The following is a 23,766-nucleotide window of genomic DNA, read 5'->3' as shown; positions in this document are numbered from 1 at the left end:
AAACCCCTTGAGGGCCCCAGTGCCCGAAGGGCTAACTAACGCAATGCTAAAAGAACACCCCTAGGAATGGGCTTACTTCATCAAAGAAGTTTTGGACACGGTCTGCAAAACTCTACAAACTTCCACGATCTTGGAAGACAGCAACTATTGTGCCAATTTACAAACTGGGCCAAAGAGATGACCCTAAAAACTACCGACCTATTGCATTATTAGATGTCGTAGGGAAAATCTTCGGTACATTCCTACTTGCAAAATTCAACAAATGGACAACTATGCATGGTTGGTATGACCCGTTTCAAACAGGGTTGGAACAAGTTACTTACCTGTAACTGTTGTTCTCCAGCATGGGTCTGGCATGGATTCACATGCTCATGAATATTCCCTGTCGTCAAGCCGGGAATCCTCGGTAAAGAAAAAATCAGTATCAGTTTTGTTTCTGATCTGTCTTTCTTAGTAGTAACCAATCACTGATCCCTGGGTCATACTGCCCCCAGCCAATGACTGCCCTCTACCTAAGCCCCTCCCCTGGCAGCCATCCTCAGATTTGGTAGCACGCAAAGTGGCAGTATGACCAAGTAAAGAGCCGCAGAGGGGAAGAAGGGAGGGTTCGCATGTGAATCCATGCCAGACCCATGCTGGAGAACAACAGTTACAGGTAAGTAACCTGTTCCTTCTCCAGCATGGGGTCTGGCATGGATTCACATGCTCATGAATATAAGAATACATAGCAGTATACACATGCACAACCACGGGAGGTAGCAACAGGCTCAACAATAAGCAATACAACAACTCAACATTAAGCATCTCTTACCTCCTCACCAGGCTCACCTTAAGCGAACATGTTGCGCAGCACTGCTTGGCCGACCCAGGACTCCTCCCTGGAGTCCCGATCAACGAAGTAGAATCTTGTGAAGGTGTGCGTCGACCTCCACGTAGCAGCCCTGCAGATGTCCAGCAGGGGCACACCAGACAGGAACGCCGTGGTAGCAGTGATCGCTCTGGTCGAATGGGCTCTCGGACGGCCGGGCAGCGGTCGGTTTGCCAACCGGTGACAGTGCATGATGCAGCCGGAGAACCATCTGGAAATGGAAGCCTTCGAGAGAGCCTTCCCTTGATTCACAGGTCCAAAATTCACAAACAGCTGTGATGTCTTCTGAAAACTCTTTGTGTGGACCACGTAGAACTTCAGCGCTCTAGCCACATCCAGCGAGTGCAAAGTCCTCTCGGCCGGAGACGAAGGCGACAGGAAGAAAACTGGCAACACCAAGGGCTCGTTGAGGTGAAGTCCGATGGCACCTTGTAAAGGAGGGGTGCGTCCTCAGCACCACCCTCGTGTCGTGAAAAGTCAAGTATGGAGGCCTGGATCTCTCCCACTCGTCGTGCGGAGGTGATGGCCACAATAAATGCTGTCTTCACGACAGGAACTTCAACGGCGCCGAATGCATAGGCCCGAATGGGGCACCCATGAGCCTGGTCAGCACCACGTTGAGCTCCCACGCCGGGGCAGGGACCTTCACCGGCGGGAACGATCGGAATAGTCCCTTCATAAATTCCTTCACCAGGCGATGAGACCACAAGGATGCCCGTCCTGTAGTTCTGGTGTATCAGGAAATGGCAGCCAGATGTATCTTGATGGAGGCGTGAGCCAGTCCAGCTTTGGCCAGCGACAGTAGGTATGGCAATACTTGAGGGGCCGTAATCCGCAGAGGGTTAATCTTCTGTGCACGGCACCAGACAGAGAACCTCTTCCACTTATGTCCATAGCATTTGAGAGTTGAGGACGCTCTGGCTTTTGCAAGAACCTCTCTGCAGTCAGCCGGGATATCGTATCCTCCAAACTCTAGTGCTGCAGGAGCCAAGCCTGCAAGTTCAGCGACTCCGGGTCGTGATGGAGAATGGCACCTCCTTCTCTGGAGAGAAGATCCGCGCCCGTCGCCAGCTTGATAGGTGGGGACGCTGACAAGTCCAGAAGGTCCGGGAACCAGATCTGTCTCGGCCACGCCGGTGCGACGAGGATCATCCTGCACCTGGACCTCTTGAGCTGGTTGATGAGACGGAGAAGCAACGGCAACGGAGGGAATGCGTACAGGAACAGGCCGTCCCAAGGGAACGAGAAAGCATTGCCCATGCTCCTCGGTTGTGCAAACCTGCTGGCGAACATCTGGCACTTGGAGTTTGTTGCCGTCACGAACAGGTCGATCTGGGGTTTGCCCCACCGTTGAAAGAGCCATCCACCTGGTCCTGGCATAGTTCCCACTCATGGAACGAGCGCAGCTCCCTGCTGAGTGAGTCGGCAATGGTGTTTTTTATTCCTGCCAGGTGGAAGGGAACCAGAAACATCCCCTGGGCGATGGCCCAGTGCCACAGATCCTGGGCCTCCTTGGATAGGGCTGTGGATCTGGTGCCTCCCTGCTTCCGGATGTAGAACATTGTGGTGGTGTTGTTGGTGAAGATCCTCACCACTTTGTCATTGAGGGACGGAAGGAACGATCTGAGCGCCCAGAACACGGCTCGTAGCACCAGGATGTTGATGTGAAGAGACCTCTCCTCCGGGAGCCAGAGGCCTCTTGCGTGGAGATCTCCGGTGTGGGCCCCGCATCCCTCCAGGGAGGCGTCCGTCGTTACCGTCTCCTGATACGCTGGGGCCTGAAAGTCCATGCCTGCCGCGAGGTGCACATGGGCACCCCACCATAGAATCGCCCGACGGAACTCCTCGTTGAGCGGAATCCTGTCTTCGAAGCTGCCCGCCGCTTGAATCCAGCGGGCGTCGAGGAACTCTTGTAGTGGACGCATCCGAAGTCTGCAAAGGAGCACAGGGTAGATGCATGAGGGCATCATCCCGAGGAGGGACTTGATGGACCTCACTCTGGCCACATACATGGCTAACAGGCGCTGCACCTTGCCCAAAATGGCCTTCGTCCTTTCTTCCGACAGAGATGCCAATCGCTTCACTGTATCGAGATTTGCTCCCAGAAACAATGCCACCTGCGACGGGACCAGATGGGATTTGGGGTAGTTGATGGCAAATCCCAGCTCTGTGAGCAGGCGGACGGTCCTCACTGTGTGTTCGACGGCGAGTTCTCTTGACCTTGCAGGGATTAGCCAGTCATCCAGGTAGGGGTAGACGTGGATCCCTTGCAGGCGCAGCCGCGTCTCCACAGGTGCGAGGCACTTGGTGAACACCCTGGGTGCCGACTTTAATCCGAACGGCAGGGCTCTGAATTGGTAGTGACGCCCCTGGACTCGAATCTGAGGAACTTTCTGTGTCCTTTTAGAATGGGGATGTGGAAATAAGCATCCTCCAGGTCTAGTGACGATAGGAAGTCGCCCTCCTCCAGCTGTCCCAGCACGTGCTGGAGGGTGACCATCCTGAATTTCTGTGCCTTGATGTACTTGTTCAACCGACGCAGGTCCAGGATGGGACGCCAACCGGCTGTCTTCTTTCTGACAAGGAAGTATCTTGAGTATACTCCGGAGCCCTGGAGCCTCTTGGGGACGAGCTCGATGGCACCCTTCTTGGGCATCGCCCTTACCTTCTACAGCAGTTGAGGGACGTGATTCTCCTTCCTGGCCACGGGAGGAATGCAAGGACACTTCTTTTGAAATTCCAGCGAGTGTCCGCGGGCCAGTGTGTCCAGCACCCAACGGTCGGTGGAGATGGACTCCCACACACTGACGAACTTCGTCAGCCGGCCTCCCACCGGGGTGCTTCGGTGGGGGCCCAACGCTACGGCTGGTTCAGTCCTGCTTGGAAGAGGCCTTGCCGCCTTGGCCTCCTTGCCGACGGCGGCGAGACCCTCCTTGCTTGCCGCGGCCTCTGTAGGCCTCCTGGGACGAGGAACGGGCCGGCTGGTGGTAAGTAGAAGAGCCGCCGCTGGATCCCTTGGAGGCTCCCTGTCTGCCTCCAAAGATCCAAAAGGGCCACCGTTGCTGAAGGACTCCTAGGGCTCGGGCTGTTTCTGTGTCTGTCTTGATGGCCCGGAGGGACTCATCCACCGTCTTTCCAAACAGGTTGTTGCCGTCGAACGGCATGTCCAACACTCTGGTCTGGACGTCCTGGCGAAAATCTGTCACCTTGAGCCATCCTCGTCGTCGGAGGCAAACCCCGTTGCCCAGTTGGTGAAATCCGGTATCGGCAATGTCCCTTGCCACCATTATGGCGTGATCCAACTCCACCTCTCTTTCCTGCAGAATCTGTAGGGCCTCCGCCCTCTTGTCGTCCGGTAGGAAGTCTAGCAGAGGAGCTATGTTGAACCAAAGCTCCCAGTCGTAACTGGCCACAATCGCTAAGGCATTGGCCGCCTTAATCGTCATTGCCGCCGACGAGATGACTCGTCGTCCCATGGAGTCCAACTTCTTGCCCTCGCTGTCTGGCGGGGAAGTGGAAGTTGAAGCCGCCGCACCCGCTGCTTTCTTCTTGGCCGCTACCGAGACGACAGAGTCCGGCGTGGGCTGGGCCCTGAGGCACAAGGGGGCAGCATCAGGGACCCGGTACTTCTTCTCGTACCTGTCCCTCTTGGCAGGTGTCGTGGAAGGTTTCTTGAGGATAGCCAGCCCCTCTTCCCAGATGTCGTCGAGCAACGGCACCACGAGGACCGTCTTTCTCTTAGCCTCTCGTCGTTGGTAAAGAAAACCTTCCTTTTTCTGTTCCTCAGGGAAGAGCTGGAAGAGCTTGGATGCCCTGGCTATCATGGAGTGAAAGGAGCCAATTTCGTCGGGCGGAGAGACCCGAGGGGGGTGGGGGGGGTGATGACAGGATGTCCGTTGTGTCATTGTCGCCGTTGTCGTCCGTCCCTGTCGCTGTATCCGTCGCCGTTTCCTCCCGAGGGTCCGGCGAGGGGGATGAGGGGTCCACAGGCCACGCTGGCACGAAGGGTGGAGTCTGGTGGACTCTCCTCTGCTTGTTCGGAGGGCTTCCCGACGGGCCTGGTTCTGGATCCTCCGTCGGGGTCCGTGGTAACCTCGTCCTTATCTCAGTACATAAGGATTGGATCGCCAACAAAATGCCCGCCAAGCTATCCTGGGGCTCGGGTAATGGCTGCGACAGACGGGATGGCTGCTCCACTGGGCCCTCGTCGTCGCCATCGTCACTATCTTCGATCACATCAGTGGGAACCGTCCCCTGGAATCGAACCTTCTCGAACCTCTCGTTGAGGCCTATGAACCTCTCGTTGAGGCCTTTCACGGTTTCCACCGGATCCTCCTCAGAGGCTGAATCCGAGTCCATAATGGCCACCGCCCCCCCCCCCTCTTTTTCCGCCCGGGTCTTCACGGGGGTCTTAACGATGGTCTGGAAAGAGGATTCCCTCCGCTGTGGCAGGGAAACTCTGGGCCCCGAGGCCGCCTCCACTGTCGTAGCCTCTGCCGCCTTCACCAAAGCTGCTGCGACAACCTCGATAGAGGCCTTTGCCGGGTGGATCAAGGCCCTCACCACCTTAGGTGCGTCCCGTCCTGGGCCTTTGCTTTGGGGGGAGGGTCATCGCCTTGCTCCCCCTCGGCTCCCTTCGAGATCGACCGGGGCCTCTCCAGAAGCTTACCCGGGTTCTCGGACTTCCTCTTCCCCGAACCAGAGCGCTGGCTCGTGGTTGATCGTGCCGGGGAAATCGCGCCCTGCGTGGCAGCCAAGGAGCCCGACCTTTCGGCGCTCCCGGTGCCCGCGGACTCGCGGTGCTTGGCCTTCTGTTGGGCCCCCGTCGCCGGGGCGCCCTCACAGGACTTAGAAGACCGTGCAGACTTTTTCTTCGCCTTCTCACCTGCTGTGCCCTTCTCCAGCCAGGCGGCGAGGCAGGAACGACGATCTTGCTTGGTCCGTTCCGACAGGTTCTTGCAGAACGCACAGTCCTTCTCCACGTGCGTCTTGTCCTCATGAAGGCACTAGAGACGTCTCGAATGCTCTTCCTGCTTGAAAACATTTTGCAATCCGCATCCCGGGCAGCTCCTGAACAGCTTGGGTCCGGGCGTCGAGCTTCCCTTGTTCTGGGCAATGCCCGTTGAGGTAGGCCGCAGATCTTATGGAATCCTCGAAGAAGCGTAACTCCGTTATCGGAAGAAGAAACGGTGGAGCTTGAGGCTCGATTAACCGAAAAGAGAGAAAAAATCTCCTGAAAAAGCGTGAAAACGCAGTAAAAGCTCGAGAGCTAAACACGAGGACTCCCAAAACCTGAATGTGCGGTAAAAATCTGAGGATGGCTGCCAGGGGAGGGGCTTAGGTAGAGGGCAGTCATTGGCTGGGGGCAGTATGACCCAGGGATCAGTGATTGGTCACTACTAAGAAAGACAGATCAGAAACGAAACTGATAATGATTTCTTCTTTACCGAGCATTCCCGGCCTGACGACGGGGAATATTCATGAGCATGTGAATCCATGCCAGACCCCATCCTGGAGAACATCAAGAACTGTAACGCTCACCTGGTATCCACAGGGACATCACTCAGCCTGTTCTGACCTCTTACGACTTCCAACCCTTCCCTGGAGGCTATTCGACTGGAGACTGGGCCTGAAACACAGGATTGGTAGAGTTGAACTCCCTATTGTCTCTGTGTGCTTGAAACCCTTCTTCCCCGGGGTCCAACCCTTCCCTTTCATCCACAGCTCACCTTGTTTTCTTGGATAGTGTGCTCTCCTTCCTTCCTTCAGCGCAGGGGCGCGTTGATTGATGCGGGCTTGTTGCTGCCTAGTTACTTCACTGGCAAGAGTCCGACAGGTAAGTATAATGAGTCTTTTGAACAGTTCTCTAACTTTGTTCCTTTCCTTCCTTAGATGATGGCCGGCGTCCGGGGATGGCTGCGTGCTGCTGAGATGAGTAGCACTGAAGGTGAGTGAGAGCGCGATGCGCAATGCACCCCTTTCGTATTTGCACTGAACTGAATTCTTTTTCTGTGTCTTTTAGGTGCCGCAATGTTTTCAGCGTTCTGAAGAACAAGTGCGGTAGGTAAGCGTGGTATGCGGCGCCTCTAGATGTTTCCACGCTAACCTGGAGTGTTTTTTCCCTCTTGCAGGTGGATGAGAAGTTCCGGAGACAGAATTCCCCCAGATCGGCTGGGATTCAGGTAAGCGTTTGAAACTCATACAGCATTTAAAAATAAGCGAAGATTTGCAGAATGCTTACTAATGCCTTTTTTCTGTTCTTTTCCCTTTTCCTTAGGAAGCGGCGTACCGGGATGGAAATGACACCGCCGAAGATGCCCGCAGAACAGATGGAGCGATGACTGATGGGCAGAAGCGCCACAAGTTAAGGCTGTTCCTAACAGTGTTCTTGTTCTTGCAGGAGCTGAGCGCAGAAGAAAGATGCAGGCCTACTGGAGACCGATCCGAACACGGTGAGTGTCACGCTGCAGGTGCAGAAAACGCAAAGCATGTTTCTCAGCCTGGGTGTGGCTTAAATAGTCTCTGGTTATCCCAGGTGCCTCTGGGCTGAACCACACCCAAAAGACTACACCGCACATGCAGTTCTGGGAACCGAAATATGTGGGGGCATCCATCTTGTCCCCATCAACGCACTACAAGTCAAATCCCCAATGTTATCCTATGGGAGAGAGTGAGTCTGATGCCACAAGCGCCAAGTCTGACTCCAAGTGTGTCTTTGGAGGGATGGAGAGGCCCTTGAGGGCCACGTAGGTGATCGTGGCCTGGCTCCAGCCTGACATCTTGGAGGGCTGGGGACATGAGTGGCAGGAATCATGACAAGAACATTGGCACATCGGCAAACATAGCATTGCTGAACATCCTCAAGGCCCAAATGCATCAATCAGAGACAAGGATCTACATTGCCTTTGTTGACCTTGTTCAGGCATTTGATAGAGTAAACCGCAACCGTCTGTGGAAAAATTTAAGAGATCGAGATTGTCTGGATGAAATACTAGAACCACTGATTCAATTACATTTCAGCACCTCTGTAACTGTTTGTCTAAACAGAGAGGGTTTACAGAGTCACCAATCCCTACCTCGAGGGGAGTTAAATAGGGCTGTCCTTTTGCCCCTGCCATCTACAACTTCTTTATTGCTGACATCAAGGATCACAAACCTCTACTGCGAACATTCCCACCAACAATCGGGAATTCCAAGATCAATAGATTACTTTACGCAGATGACCTGATCATGATTGACCAGACTCCTATTGGCCTACAAAGGCAACTGGACAGCTTACAACGTTATCTACACCAAAGTGCTCTAGAACTTAATGAAGACAAAACTAAAATCATTTGTTTACAGAGAGCTAAAAAGAAGTTGAACTGTCCAAATTGGTATGTGAACGGGAAGAAAATTGAAGAAGTGGATTCCATCAAATACCTGGGTGTCCAGTTTAACAACAGCACAGTAGAAGCCCATGCTCAAGAGCTATTGACATCTAAAGCCAAGATCCTAGCAGCTCAAGGACGTCTGATGGACACCAAGTTTGGTTGGTTCTTTATCGTTGCCATAGTGAACTTCTACAGAAACAAGGTCATCCCCATACTAACCTATGGTGCAGAAGGCACGTTTCACATGCCTACCATACTATGGCCTCCTCTAGAAGGATAATTTTGGAGAAAAATACTAAACCTTCCAAACGCTACAAGTACTACAAGGATCAGAAACGAGCTTGGCTTATCGTCCCTTGCCTCAATGGTGGAATGGAATGCCTTGAGTCCTTACAGGAAAACAATCCCACCATTCAGTGCACCAATTTTCAAGATCCTCTATGACAAAACTCAAACCAACAAAAGCGAGGTACTGAATACCTGGATGTCAAACAGAAAGGCAACCCTGACAGAAATCGGCAGCTCTGAGGAAGAACTAGTAGTAAACCCCTTGAGAGTAAAAAGAAAACTACTCAAGCTGTATTGGATCCGAGCATCTGAAGAGGCCTCCAAAAGTACCCTGGCAAAAGATCTACCCACGATTGAAATAAAACTGAACCATTGTTTTATTAGGCCTAGAGACCCAAGCTACTCCTCACTGATGAGCCCCAACAAGGGCGAAACATGTTTGGGGATGCTTGTGGTCTCATGCAGAACGAATGTGATCTAGCAGTTCGGGCTGGACTGCCCCTTTTGGTGTGGGGCCAAGCCTGATTTGCATATGGTCTTTCCCCTTCTGTAATGGCTTGGCAGGCGAAGAACAGTGGTCTGGAGGGTTGCCCAGAGCAACGCCAGTGGTTAAGATTCATTATAAAGCTTCCAGCCCTCACCTCTTTGTTTTTGCTTTGTCACCCCGAGTGGGACGGGTATGCCCAGACGTGGGTCCCGTGCCTGCTGGGCCTAGAGACCCAAGCTACTCCTCACTGATGAGCCCCAACAAGGGCGAAACATGTTTATGGATGCTTGTGGTCTCGTGCAGAAGGGATGTGACCTAGCAGTTTGGATTGGACTGCCCCTTTTGGGGTGGGGCCAAGCCTGATTTGCATATGGTCTTTCCCCTTCTGTAATGGCTTGGCAGGCGAAGAACGGTGGTCTGGAGGGTTGCCCAGAGCAACGCCAGTGGTTAAGATTAATTCTAAACCTTCCAGCCATCACCTCTTTGTCTTTGCTTTGTCACCCCGAGTGGGACGGGTATGCCCAGACGTGGGTGCCGTGCCTGCTGGACCTAGAGACCCAAGCTACTCCACACTGATGAGCCCCAACAAGGGCGAAACATGTTTGGGGATGCTTGTGGTCTCGTGCAGAAGGGATGTGACCTAGCAGTTCGGGCTGGACTGCCCCTTTTGGGGTGGGGCCAAGCCTGATTTGCATATGGTCTTTCCCCTTCTGTAATGGCTTGGCAGGCGAAGAACAGTGGGCTGGAGGGTTGCCCAGATCAACGCCAGTGGTTAAGATTCATTATAAAGCTTCCAGCCCTCACCTCTTTGTTTTTGCTTTGTCACCCCGAGTGGGACGGGTATGCCCAGACGTGGGTCCCGTGCCTGCTGGGCCTAGAGACCCAAGCTACTCCTCACTGATGAGCCCCAACAAGGGCGAAACATGTTTGGGGATGCTTGTGGTCTCGTGCAGAAGGGATGTGACCTAGCAGTTTGGATTGGACTGCCCCTTTTGGGGTGGGGCCAAGCCTGATTTGCATATGGTCTTTCCCCTTCTGTAATGGCTTGGCAGGCGAAGAACAGTGGTCTGGAGGGTTGCCCAGAGCAACGCCAGTGGTTAAGATTCATTCTAAACCGTCCAGCCATCACCTCTTTGTTTTTGCGTAGAGCGTACCTGAAGAGGTTTCCTGACTTTTGAGACACCTTCCTTCGAATGAGACTGAATTTGCTCAAGACAAACAAAGTAAATTGCATTCGAGGAACATCAACCTCAGTCTGTCGATTCTGCCCACAGACTGAAGAAACTGAGTCGATCAAACACCTCCTGCTAACGTGCCCAAAATAGAACACTGAAAGAACTAAATACTTGCCACCTTTAGCAATGAACTTTCCATCTATGAGTAGAGAATCCTTCTGGAAGACCCCCATCTGCGGAGAAAAGATAAAAACTGTGATCGCAGTAGTTTCCATGATGAACTTAATCATTCCAGCGCTGGAGCAGGAACCTTGATTGACCTAGACAGAAACTTGAAAATAAATCAATCCGAACAGAGGAGTAACTCCATAACTCCATAACTTCCTAATACTACTATGGTTCAGCATCATCAAAATGGATGGCCATAACTAACCTCACCGTCAATGTGATGTTTTTTTTTCTAAAAATTGTTTGATTCAATTAAATCAAATAAAAAAAAAATAAAAAAGAAATAAAGAGATACAGAGAAACAAGATGGGGGACTCTTCCTCCGACTATGCAGAGCTCCATCTGTCTACACTAACTTTCCTTGTCAATACCATCAAAGGGCTTTTCGGCATGCAGCACCCTGGTGTGAGGGTACTCCTTCTTGGATGGCTGTGCTCTTTGATGCCTGTTTCGCAGGAGAGTTCCTGTTGGGATGCTGTCTTGCTGGAGAGAGGTGTTAACAGCCTCACAAAGCATCAAAGGAGAGGTACAGCCATCCAGTCTCCTGCCCTGCAAGCTGGGAGGGCCAGGCTGTCTGATTCAAGTACATATAACCCTTCAACAGGTAAGTTGGCCCACAGTGTTGACACATCTATGATACCAATTTAATGTGGCTTTAATGTATGAGGGATACTGGCCACCATACCTTTAACTCAGATATGGCTTATGTTTAAAATGTACACCTGCCACCAGGATAGTAACTCTCAGTTTTGTGGTTTGGAAACAGAGGTGTATATCTTAAATGCAGTCCAAGCTCTGAGGGGACTTGGTTGCCACTGCAGCTGTCAAGAGAGCAACTGTGACCCCTGAACGTGCTATGTTCCTCTGGAGAGTAAGTAGTGCAGATCAAGATACTGATTCTGCAGGGCACATTTGTACACTATGCTTTTGGCATTGGGTTTGCTAAAAGAGAGGCCTGTTCAGCAGACCACCCTCTCTGAGACAGAATTACCCACACCATTTTATTAATAAACATTTATTAAAAGCCAGGGTTTCTACTCCCTTGCCAGAAGGCAGTCTTTTACACTCCCCCAGCCAAAAAGTTTGAGACTGGCCCTTCTAGAGGACTGGCTCATCTTTCTGCTGAAAATACATAATGAGCCCATTTCCATTGGAGTGCTGCGACCCAGGCTTGTGTTGGATATCCATGTCCAATCCATGTAGAGGTATGGGCCAACTCAATAATTTGGATTCTCTCCCTGCATGGCCAAAGCCACCTAAGAGGTCTGTGGTCTGCTTGGACATTGAAGTGAGACCGAAACATGTAGGGTTTTAGCTTGCGTATTGCCCAAACCACTAAAAATGCCTCCAATGGTGGCCCAGTTGCCCTTTGCTTGGTCAAGCGGCTGCTTAGGAATTCACAAGGTTGTTATACCCCCTCAGATCTCAGTTGTGCTAGCACTGCACCAATTCTGAATTTACAGGGGTATGTTTGAAATATGAATCCATGCCAGTAGTCTGGGATCTTAGAATGGGTGCCTGGCAAAGGCCATCCTTTAATCTCTGGAAGGATGTCAGAAAGGCAGGGGTACAGGTGACCTTCTTCGGCAACTTCTTTGATGTGACATAGTTAATCGGAAGGCCAAGTATTCCACATCCCTTGATAAAAAGCTGGTAGTAACCTGTGACGCCCAGGAAGGCTCTCACTTGAGTCTGTCTAGTGGATATATCCCAATCTACCACTGCCAGGACATTGGCCAGAGAGGCTTTTCTTAACGCCACCCACTTGGTGTCTTAACTAAGACACAGTTCCCTGCGCTATCTGGCACTTGGAGGCCTTGATAGTCAAGCCAGCCTTCTGCATAGCTTGAAGTACCTGTTCAGATGGCATAGGTGGTTTTCCCTGTTCTGACTAAACACTGCAACGTCATCTAAGGAGGCAACGTTAAAGTCCTCCAGTCCTGACAGTACCTGAATAACCATCCTCTGAAAGGTGCAGGGGAATTCTTTAATCCAAAGGGCATAGCAGTGAACTGATAGTGCCCTACTGGAGTGGAAAATACTGCCCTCTACTTTGCTTCATCTGTTAAGTCGACCTGCTAGTACCCAGTCGTGAGGTAAAAAGTACTCATGAATTTGGCAGTGCCTAATCAGTCAATCAGTTTTTCTGCCCTCACTATGGGGTGTGCATATGTCTTGGTGACAGAATGTGGCCCTCTGTTGTCCACACAAAAGCAGACTTCAGTGTCCCAGCTAAAGACCTTTGAGGGGTCATTATCACTGGACTAGCCCCGGGGGCTGCAGGATGGCTCAATGAGTTTCAAGTCCAACATCTTGGAGACTTCCTCCTTGATGCTGTCATTGTCCTTTTCAGACATGTGGTAAATCCCACTATTCACCGGCTTAATGGCTCCAGTATCAATATCACAGATCCACCAACCAATCTTTCCTGGAGTCAGTGAGAACAGCCCTGCGAACTGGCCCAGCAGCTGCTTGCTGTCTCGCAACTGCTGCTCATTAGGGTCTGGGGAGACATTGGCTTCTACTAGAGACCCATCAGCGGACACAGTGTGTTACAAATCTGGGAGGGGGATCCTGCTCCTCCTCAGACTCATCAGTGGGATTGAGGAGATAAGATATATCAAAAACTCTCAGTAGATAACATTTCAATAATTCTTATAAATCCTCCTTAGTATCATCATCATTGTCCAAAGCCTCACTAAGTCATCCGGGCTGTAATGGGGGACATGAAACACCTGTGTCTGGCTCGAGTAGTTGGTATCAATTAGGTAGCTGATCTCACTGCTTTTCTACAGGGCCACATATGGCCCAGTCCACTTATCATGAAGGGCTTGCCTAAGATCAAGACCATTTGGCCCGTTATGTACTCAGTCATAGTGGCTTTCTGTCATGCCAGTGCTTCATGAGCTCCTGACTGACCTTCAGGTTCGTGGTACTCTGTTTCCTGCACTTGGATATTCTGGATCTGAGGGCAAATACCTAGACCACTATTTTGTTGGAAGGAGTTAGAGATTACCCTCCTATCCTTCCTGCACCAGACTCAGAGGACCCCTAATATGGTAGCCAAACAGGAGTTTGAAGGGAATAACCCCTACGCCATTCTGTGGCACCTACATGTAGGATAATACCAGGCATGGTAGGAGAATATCCCACTTTCTCCTCAGGGCATCTTCCAAGCCTCCTACCATGCCCTTTAGGGTTGTGCTTGCTGAACTGTTCAACAATCCTATTTGTCTGTAGGTGAAAGACTGTGAAGAGCTTGTAAGTGACTCCACACTCATTCCCCTGTATTCCCTTCAGATACGCAGATATGAAGTTGGACCCCCCGTCATAGATAACTTCTTTAGGGAATCCCATATGAGGGAATATGCTATGAAGGCCTTCCTCACCATAGGGGTTTGGATGGTCCTCAAAGGTACAGCCTCTGGTTACTGGGTTTCGTTGTCTACCACTACCAGGACATACCCATTCCCTGATGAGGTTTGAGGATCCATGGGACACACAATGTCCATACCTATTCTCTCGAAAAGGCCTCCAAACCACTGGTAGTGCAATTAACGGGGCCTTTGTGGTTCTGCCAGACTCATCGCAAGTGTGGCAGGACTGGATGAATGCTCTTATTTCTACTCCCATATGGGCCAGTTAAAATGGACAGACAGCATCTCAGCTGTCTTCATCATTCCTAAATGCCAAAGGAAGGTCATGAGACAAGTCCAATAGGAACCTCCTTTGGCATTGGGGCACCACCAACCTCTGGCTGGCCCCTGCCACAGAATTCTTGGGCTCACTGTATAGGAGACCATTCCCCCAATACACATTGAACATCCACCAGGCTTCCTCCTGAGCCTGCTTCTCTGCCTGTCCACACAGATCTACCAGAGTGGGAGAGTCGTGAAAAGTGTGACAGCCTGACTTGTTTTGGTTCTACGCCAGTAAGTAACCCTGAGATCACTGAGTTTTTTGCCATCGAGATAGACACCTCAGATGCCTTTGTGGACTCTGATTGTGGAATGGGCAGTACCGGCAATGCCGGTCGCTCGCCCTTCGCAGCAGGAAGTGTCCAAGGTTGTGAGGGCTGTGTCATGATCTCTGGTTCCAAAAGGTCAGGGTTTTCCCAACTCCCTTGGAAGCAGATCCATAACCCAGGTTCCGAGTGCCAACCAGTCCCAATTGGGACCTTTTGGACCCAGTCCTGGCGCCAGTGGCACCAGGCTCATAAATATGCCCAGTCCCAGCGCTGGAAGCGCCGGGCTCATAATGCTTGGGTGGACTTACCTGCAGCAGACCATGCTGCTTACTTGCCTGCCAGTTGAGCCTCTGATCCTCTTCTGTTTGGAATTACTTTTCCTGTTGGGTGGGGCAGGAGCCACTCCCAAGATTCAGAACACTGGAACTCTTCTGGAAAGCAGGAACTCTTTTCTTACCTAGGCGTGGCTGTGGAAGGAGACACCTAAGCACTACAGGAGGCTATTTAAACCACACCCGATGGATGAATCTTGCTTTGCATTATTCTGCATCCTCTGCAGCAGAACGCTCATCGTGTCTTCTGCATCTGATCCTGGGCCTAAGGAAAAAGGCTTACCATCCTGAATCCAGTCTTCAGCAACACCTATAAAGACAAGAAAGAACAGGTTAGCATTACGGTCTTCAGTGACAGCTCTTCACTTACCTGGTCCATCGGCTGTCACCAACGCCTCGTGCTGCATTCCGGCATCTGAAAGACAAAGGCTTACCTACTCTTCGTGCGCTCCGGAGGTCTTCACACTGCATTCCGGCATCTGAAAGACAAAACAAGGTGCGTTTAAAGACATTGGGGAACTTTAATACTCACGTGCCATTACTCCTTTCCACATTTAACCCAGTGGGTATTCCGGCACCCTGCAGCCGCTCCGAACTTGTACCTGCAAAATAAAAAGACAGTTAGAGCGCATCGTGAAGCAGGCAACAAGCGCTTACTTACGTGCTTCCAGGCGCTTCTATTCATCACACGGGCTCCATCTTCAACTCCCTTCAGCCCGTCATCCGCCATCGCCGGAACCCTGCAAAACAAGAAACATCATTACTAAAGACTTTAAAGACATTAGAATTACTCGAAACTTACCGTTTGTGCAGTAAATGACGGACAGCAGTCCTCTGAAGTCAAGAGGCCTGCTCCCCTTATCCAGTGAAGAAACTGGTTACAGCACCCTGCCCCGAGGCAGATGGAGAGCACGGCGTTCACTTACCTAAGGTGAGAGCGTTAACCTTTGGGGTTCTACAGGAGAAGAGAAAGGGAAGAAGAGAGAGACATTCAATAACCCAGTTCCTTAATCCCATATTTTCTATCTGCAGACATCTTACCCTTCGAGTCAGACATACAGTGCACAGAGGTCCAGCCCAAAGAGCCAGCCGTGTGTTACACATCACCTTTGAAGATACGGTATACGCCCAGTCAAGACCGGCGCCTCTACGGGAATCAGGTGAGCGTTACAGAACGCAAAGCCTACCACAAAACTCCCGTCCAGGCGCTATGGAAACCTCAGATACCGACCAGCTAGCCCAGTTACTTGGGGAACTAAGGGCAGAAGTGCATGCAGCCCGTCAGGAAACGAATGCTCTAAGAAGGGAACTGATTATTTCCAAGGAGCGAACAGATGATCTCGCTAGACAATTGCTACAGTCACAAGCCGGACAGACCCCGTTACCCGCATCTGGGGGAAATCTTCCTTCTACATCCTCTATGAATCCAGTGCAGATCAACCTACCTGGGAATGTACCTCTGGCTCCGCCCCAACGATTTTCTGGTGACCCAAAGAGGTTTTCAGTATTTATCAATCAGTGCCGGTTGCATTTCTTATGCCGGCCAGCAGCCTTTCCAACTGATCAAGCTAAAGTAGCTTTCATGCTTTCGTACCTTAGTGGCAATGCGGCAGACTGGTCGATCCCTCTAGTAAATCAAGATGATCCGGTCCTCCATGATTTTCAAGCTTTTCGGCTCAGTATGGAAAAACTGTTCGCAAGACATTCACAGGGGCAGGCCTTGGACAATGAGCTTCTTTCGTTGCGACAAGGTAATCAAGACCTTTTGGCTTATATTGCGTCTTTCAACAGATTGATAGTGGAAACTCAATGGCCTGAGGACAAAAGGATTACGCTGTTTTATAGAGGTCTACGTGGAGAGCTCAAAGATGTGTTAGCCCAAGTAGTGAATCCCCCACAAGATTGTTCGGACTATATAGACTTAGTCGTTCAAATAGATCACAGACTGCAGAACAGGAAGGCCGATCGTTCCAAGTTTGATGCTCGAGTATTTTCCAAACCGCCAACTCCTTCCAAAGGAGTAGACTCCGGGGAACCCATGCAAATAGGGGGTCTGAAAGGTCCTCTAACACAAAAGGAGCGGGAAAGGAGAAAACAGTTGCAATTATGCCTCTATTGCGGAAACTCAGGGCACTTTCTTCGAGACTGTCCGGTGAAACCTGCCAAGAAGGCAGTAGGAGCTGCAGTTACCAAAGTTACAAACTCTGAGCAGGGAAACGACCTCGCCCGACAAGAATAGAGGTCCTCTTGCCGAGCGTGAAAACCAGTTCCGTGACCTCGCATTTCGTGATACCTATGGTCCTCATTAGCCCTGATAATCCGGATCGATTACATGCAATTGAAGCTTACGTCGACAGCGGTGCCATCGGCAATTATGTGGATCATGAAATGGTTTTGAGGATGAATCTAACTCTTTGTCCCAAGGCTGTAAAGGACGTCATTACTACGGTGGATGGTACGGAGATAGCCTCCGGGCCAGTAACGCATACCACTCAAGAGGTGACGCTAGTAAGTCAAGATGGACACCATGAGAAGATCGTGTTCGATGTGATCAAGGCCCCTCAGTTTCAGATTATTCTAGGAATACCTTGGTTAGAGAAACACAATCCTCTGATCGATTGGCGAGCAAGAACGGTCCAGTTTCCAGAATGTGTCTCTACTTGTCACCCTCCACCTGGTGTTGCACTGGCAGCAATTTCTTCAGAGACTCCCCAGTTACCTCCCGAATACCTAGAATACCAAGATGTTTTCCGGAAGGATCAGGCTAACTCTCTACCTCCTCATAGGTCTTATGACTGCCAGATAGACCTGATACCTGGATCTACTCCTCCTTGTAGTAGAATTTATGCCCTCACCGAGCCTGAGAACCTTCACCTTCGACAATACCTGGATCAATACCTGGCAAATGGGTTTATTCGTCCTTCCAAGTCCCCTGCTTCTTCAGCTTTGTTCTTCGTTCCAAAAAAGGAAGGAGACCTTAGAACTTGTATAGATTATCGCCCCCTGAACCAGATCACCGTTAAGAATAGATATCCGTTACCTTTGATCCCTGAACTCCTGGACCAAGTCAGAAAAGCATGCATATATACAAAGCTGGATCTTAGAGGAGCTTACCACTTGGTACGAGTAAAAGAGGGCGATGAATGGAAGACGGCCTTCCGCACCAAGTATGGGCTATTTGAATATCAGGTCATGCCCTTCGGACTTTGCAATGCCCCGGCCGCCTTTCAATATTTTATGAACGATGTCCTCAGAGAGCTCATAGATGTGTGTGTTGTTGTTTACATTGACGACATCCTCGTTTATTCTTCATCGGAATCTGAACATCGGAAACACGTGAAAATGGTCCTCGAAAGATTGCGTCAACACAAACTTTTCGCTAAGTTGGAAAAATGTGTTTTCAACGTGACTGAAGTTGAATTCTTGGGATTCATATTATCACCTGGCGGAGTGCGTATGGATTCAAAGAAGGTCGATGCAGTTCTCAAATGGCCATCACCATCCTCCGTAAAAGGTGTGCAAAGCATGTTAGGCTTCGCTAACTTTTACCGCAGGTTTATCCCCGAATTCTCTCGAATAGTCCAGCCCATCACTGCCTTGTTAAAGAAAAACAAACGTTTTGAATGGTCTACCGAGGCGGAACAAGCTTTCCAGGATTTGAAGACTAAATTTATCTCTGCACCAATCTTAAAACACCCTCGCCCCGAACTCCCCTACATCGTGGAAACTGATGCTTCTAGCCTTGCCATGGGGGCAGTTCTATCACAAAAGGACCCGGTAACAAATCAGTTGCATCCCGTGGCATTTTGGTCCCGCAAATTCTCGCCTCCTGAAATCAATTACACGATTACTGACAAGGAACTTCTGGCTATCAAGTCTGCCTTTAAGGCTTGGCGGCATTATCTGCTGGGGGCCCGACACACCGTTACTGTGATTACGGATCATCGAAACCTGCAATATTTGAAAACCGCAAAAGCCCAATCCTCTAGACAACTCCGATGGGCATTATTCTTTGCCGAGTTTGACTTCATAATTACCTATCGACCTGGTACAAAGAACGGTAAAGCTGATGCCCTTTCTCGGATGGGAGTGGAAGAACACTTGATCAACCCTAAACCTGTACCAATCATTCCCGAACAAAGAATTCTGGGTGTAATCGCCACAGAATCCATAGAGGAAGTTAAGGATAAAGCCAGGCAACTTGTAACTCCAGCAGACATACAGAATTGGCATCTGCAGGGAAAGGACTTTGCAGTAAAGGACAACTTATTGTATTTCCAAGAACGATTATACCTACCCAGCACAGATTTACAGAAAAAAGTAATCTCTTGTTATCACAATTCTTTAATGGAAGGACATCCCGGTATGGCCAAGACCTCAGAAAAGATCAAGCGCTACTTCTGGTGGCCGTCTTGGAAAAAAGATATCAGAGACTTTATAATGTCCTGTGGAGTATGCGCCCAAAACAAGAGTCAAAAGGAAAGACCAGCAGGCCTCTTACGCCCTATTGACATCACACCTCGCCCTTGGCATACGCTTTCTATGGACTTCATCACCGATCTACCTCCATGCTCCGGATACAATACGATTCTAGTAATCGTGGACTCATTCTCCAAGATGGCGCATTTCATTCCGCTCAAAGGCTTGCCAACAGCAGCAACTCTGGCCCGAGAATTTCTCGAAAACATCGTCCGACTGCACGGTTTTCCTTCGGTTCTAATTTCGGATCGAGGTAGTCAATTTATTTCTCATTTTTGGCGAAGTTGCTGTCGGTCGGCTCAAATTGATGTGAGACTATCGACCAGTCACCACCCTCAGACCGACGGACAAACCGAGAGGACCAATCAAACTCTGGAACAGTATTTACGCTGCATGCTGCAACAAACTGAAAAAACTTGGAAAGACATCCTTTGGATAGCCGAATATGCCTACAATAACTCTGTCCATTCGGGAACTGGGAAAACCCTGTTTTTTCTTTTGTACGGCAGTCACCCTCGAACCTCGGAGTTGGATCCCCTCCAAGATCTTGAAACACCAGCAGTAGACTACCTGCATTCTACAATCACCCAAGCCTTTAAGGAAGCTGTTTCTCACCTTCAAAGGGCTAAAGAAGAATACAAGAAAGGAGCAGATCAACATCGGAAGGAAGCCCCTCAATATCAAGTAGGGGATCAAGTCTGGTTATCCACCAAATATCTACCTCTAAAAGGGCCACGCACATTCAACCCAAGATACCTTGGTCCCTATTCCATCACTACCATAGTAAACCCAGTAGCGGTCAAGTTGGACTTGCCCCCGCACATGAAGATACATCCGGTCTTCCACGTCTCTCTATTAAACCCCGTGCAACCTCAAACCCGACTAACTAAATCTCCAATCCTAGTTGATGGAGAACTCGAGTTTGAAGTCAAAAGCATTCTGGACTCCAAGATCTCCAAATCTAAGCTATTTTACCTAATTGACTGGAAAGGCTACGGCCCCCAAGAGAGATCCTGGGAACCTGCTGAATATGTCCACGCTCCTCGCCTAATCAAAAGATTTCACCGAACATTTCCTGACAAGCCAAAACCCCCGGAGAAGCCCGGTTTGGGAGGGGCCTTGAGGGCGGGTACTGTCATGATCTCTGCTTCCAAAAGGTCAGGGTTTTCCCAACTCCCTTGGAAGCAGATCCATAACCCAGGTTCCGAGTGCCAACCAGTCCCAATTGGGACCTTTTGGACCCAGTCCTGGCGCCAGTGGCACCAGGCTCATAAATATGCCCAGTCCCAGCGCTGGAAGCGCCGGGCTCATAATGCTTGGGTGGACTTACCTGCAGCAGACCATGCTGCTTACTTGCCTGCCAGTTGAGCCTCTGATCCTCTTCTGTTTGGAACTACTTTTCCTGTTGGGTGGGGCAGGAGCCACTCCCTAGATTCAGAACACTGGAACTCTTCTGGAAAGCAGGAACTCTTTTCTTACCTAGGCGTGGCTGTGGAAGGAGACACCTAAGCACTACAGGAGGCTATTTAAACCACACCCGATGGATGAATCTTGCTTTGCGTTGTTCTGCATCCTCTGCAGCAGAACGCTCATCGTGTCTTCTGCATCTGATCCTGGGCCTAAGGAAAAAGGCTTACCATCCTGAATCCAGTCTTCAGCAACACCTATAAAGACAAGAAAGAACAGGTTAGCATTACGGTCTTCAGTGACAGCTCTTCACTTACCTGGTCCATCGGCTGTCACCAACGCCTCGCGCTGCATTCCGGCATCTGAAAGACAAAGGCTTACCTATTCTTTGTGCGCTCCGGAGGTCTTCACACTGCATTCCGGCATCTGAAAGACAAAACAAGGTGCGTTTAAAGACATTGGGGAACTTTAATACTCACGTGCCATTACTCCTTTCCACATTTAACCCAGTGGGTATTCCGGCACCCTGCAGCCGCTCCGAACTTGTACCTGCAAAATAAAAAGACAGTTAGAGCGCATCGTGAAGCAGGCAACAAGCGCTTACTTACGTGCTTCCAGGCGCTTCTATTCATCACACAGGCTCCATCTTCAACTCCCTTCAGCCCGTCATCCGCCATCGCCGGAACCCTGCAAAACAAGAAACATCATTACTAAAGACTTTAAAGACATTAGAATTACTGGAAACTTACTGTTTGTGCAGTAAACGACGGACAGCAGTCATCTGAAGTCAAGAGGCCTGCTCCCCTTATCCAGTGAAGAAACTGGTTACAGCACCCTGCCCCGAAGCAGATGGAGAGCACGGCGTTCACTTACCTAAGGTGAGAGCGTTAACCTTTGGGGTTCTACAGGAGAAGAGAAAGGGAAGAAGAGAGAGACATTCAATAACCCAGTTCCTTAATCCCATATTTTCTATCTGCAAACATTTTACCCTTCGAGTCAGACATACAGTGCACAGAGGTCCAGCCCAAAGAGCCAGCCGTGTGTTACACATCACCTTTGAAGATACGGTATACGCCCAGTCAAGACCGGCACCTCTACGGGAATCAGGTGAGCGTTACAGGCTGCTTCCCCTGCTGCTTCCTTAGTCCTAGATCTAGGTAGTATGGCAATGAGTTCCTCATCGGGCAGGCCGTTTCCTGGCAGACCGTCCACTAGAATTGCGCAAAAGTGACGCAGAGCTGAGAGGTTTCACCTCTACAATTGAACTCCGCAATAGCCAGTGGGCATGGGGTAAGGCCATCAAACCCCTTAACTAATTTGTCAGGACCAAGGATGATCTGGTCCTCTTGCACCCACTTTCGTCTAACAGTGGTGATACTTGCAGCAGTATCGCGAAATGCTGGAGCTCTGTTCCCATATATGAATACATGATCCAAGATTTCTGTATTAGTTGGAACCGGGGGCCTCTGTTGGAGACCCAGTACCTTTCTCGCTCAGAGATACCAGGGTACATTCAGCAAAACCCAAGTCAAGTGGGCATTCCAAATAAATACAAGAGGTTTCCTATGCAATACCATCCAGCTGGTACTGAGGATTTTCATCTCTCTACTGTCTCTTCTTTTCAGGATCATTCTTGTTTAGGCCTCTCTGTGGCCTCTTCTTCACACCCCACAAATCTACTAGACCTTTCCAAAGGATCTTCTTTCACAGGCCTAACTCTCTTAGGCCTCTCCACTGCTTCTGGTTCTCAGAACAAAATTCTTCATAATTCTCTTAACAGCCTCTTGTTTATCAGTACAATTCTCTTAGGCCTCTCCAAGGCCTATGGTTCTCAAATACAACTCTCGTAGGCCGCATCAGAGCCTTTGGTTCACAGACCTCCCCATAGCATATGGTTCCCAAATACAATTCTCTCAGGCCTCTGCAGAGCCTCGTGTTATTTTATCTGCAAATAATATTTCTACCCTGTCACTGATGGTCATTTTCCAATCCTGTCCTTGGGTGACGGTTCCTGTTCAAGCACACTCCATCATAGTCTTCAGTCTAGAAAGTTCCCTACTCGCCTTTGGTGCTTTGGGATGGGGACAGGGTCGGCCATGAAGCAGTTTTTCAATATCAGGGCAACGGGCCTGGATCAGAGAATCAGGGGTGCAACAGTGTTTGCCAGACAGGTAACCCTGCTGTAATTGGAATCCTGCTGTTCGAATTACATTTTGTAAACTCTGTTCTAGTCTTTTGCTTGGCTGAGCAAAGAGTCAGTTGTTTGTAGTTTCACAAAAGTATGTGCTTCTGTCGTTACTAAGCAACACTGAAATAAAAGGGAATCTTTTGAGAGACTACCTTTTCAAGTAAAAGAAGGCATTCTTAGAGTAATTGAGCATCGAAGGTTTAGCCAGTCACTTCTCCACATCTGAAGAATTGAATACATCAGTGCATAATAAAGATTAGCAACCAGCATGGGGGAGGCAGCCAATCAGGAGGCAAGGAATATGGGCGAGATCTCCCGATGTAAGCCTGCATTCCAAGCGGACTGATGGCTACTTACCCCGCCCGCCATCTCCCCCCACCTGTCCCTTTTTTTCTTTATCCCCCTCCCCACTTACCTGATTGCAGCCTCAGCTGCTGCTGCTTCTGCTCCCGGTCCGTTGTGGCTGCCATGGAAATGGAAGAGGAGCTCCGTATAGAGTCCCGCCTTGCAGATCCATGGCATCCATCTTACTGAAGAATTTTCATTCAATGAATGGAACGCCACAAGGCGTCCCGTTCATTGAATGAAAATACAATGCTCTACGCACCCTGTGTTACCAGATTGGCAACCTGGGGTGCTAATAGCGTTAAGACCCTCTAAGGCATGCCGGAGCGGGTCTTAACGCTTAATTAGTACCCAGCGGGGACATGGCTTCAGCCACTGAGCCAATGAGGAGGCTCAGAACTGGCACTTTACCACACAGTAAAGCCCCTGCTCTGAGCCTCCTCAAAGCTGGAGGCTGCAATTTTGCCTGCCGGATACCCGGTAAGCGAGTGCTTCCCTGTGTCGCCTCCCCCAACCCCCACCCCTCTTTTTCACATCTCGTCTCCTCATCCACCCCACTTATGTGGCGCTGCTTGGTCCCTCGCCAGCGCCGGGAACACTAATGTTCCCAGCACGTCACCGACCCAGCA

The 23,766-nt window shown here is 50.2% G+C and overlaps 1 protein-coding gene across 2 annotated transcripts in view; it reads right to left on the bottom strand.

Annotated features, from left to right (window-relative positions):
- The window catches only part of HACD1 (3-hydroxyacyl-CoA dehydratase 1), a 420,976-nt gene that overhangs the window by 276,491 nt on the left and 120,719 nt on the right, over window positions 1-23,766 (bottom strand). The window lies entirely within an intron of this gene.

Source organism: Ambystoma mexicanum, chromosome 2q, assembly GCF_040938575.1.
Source record: "Ambystoma mexicanum isolate Mex_15411 chromosome 2q, UKY_AmexF1_1, whole genome shotgun sequence".
NCBI lineage: Eukaryota > Metazoa > Chordata > Amphibia > Caudata > Ambystomatidae > Ambystoma > Ambystoma mexicanum.
This window is presented reverse-complemented; position numbering and strand designations above follow the sequence as displayed.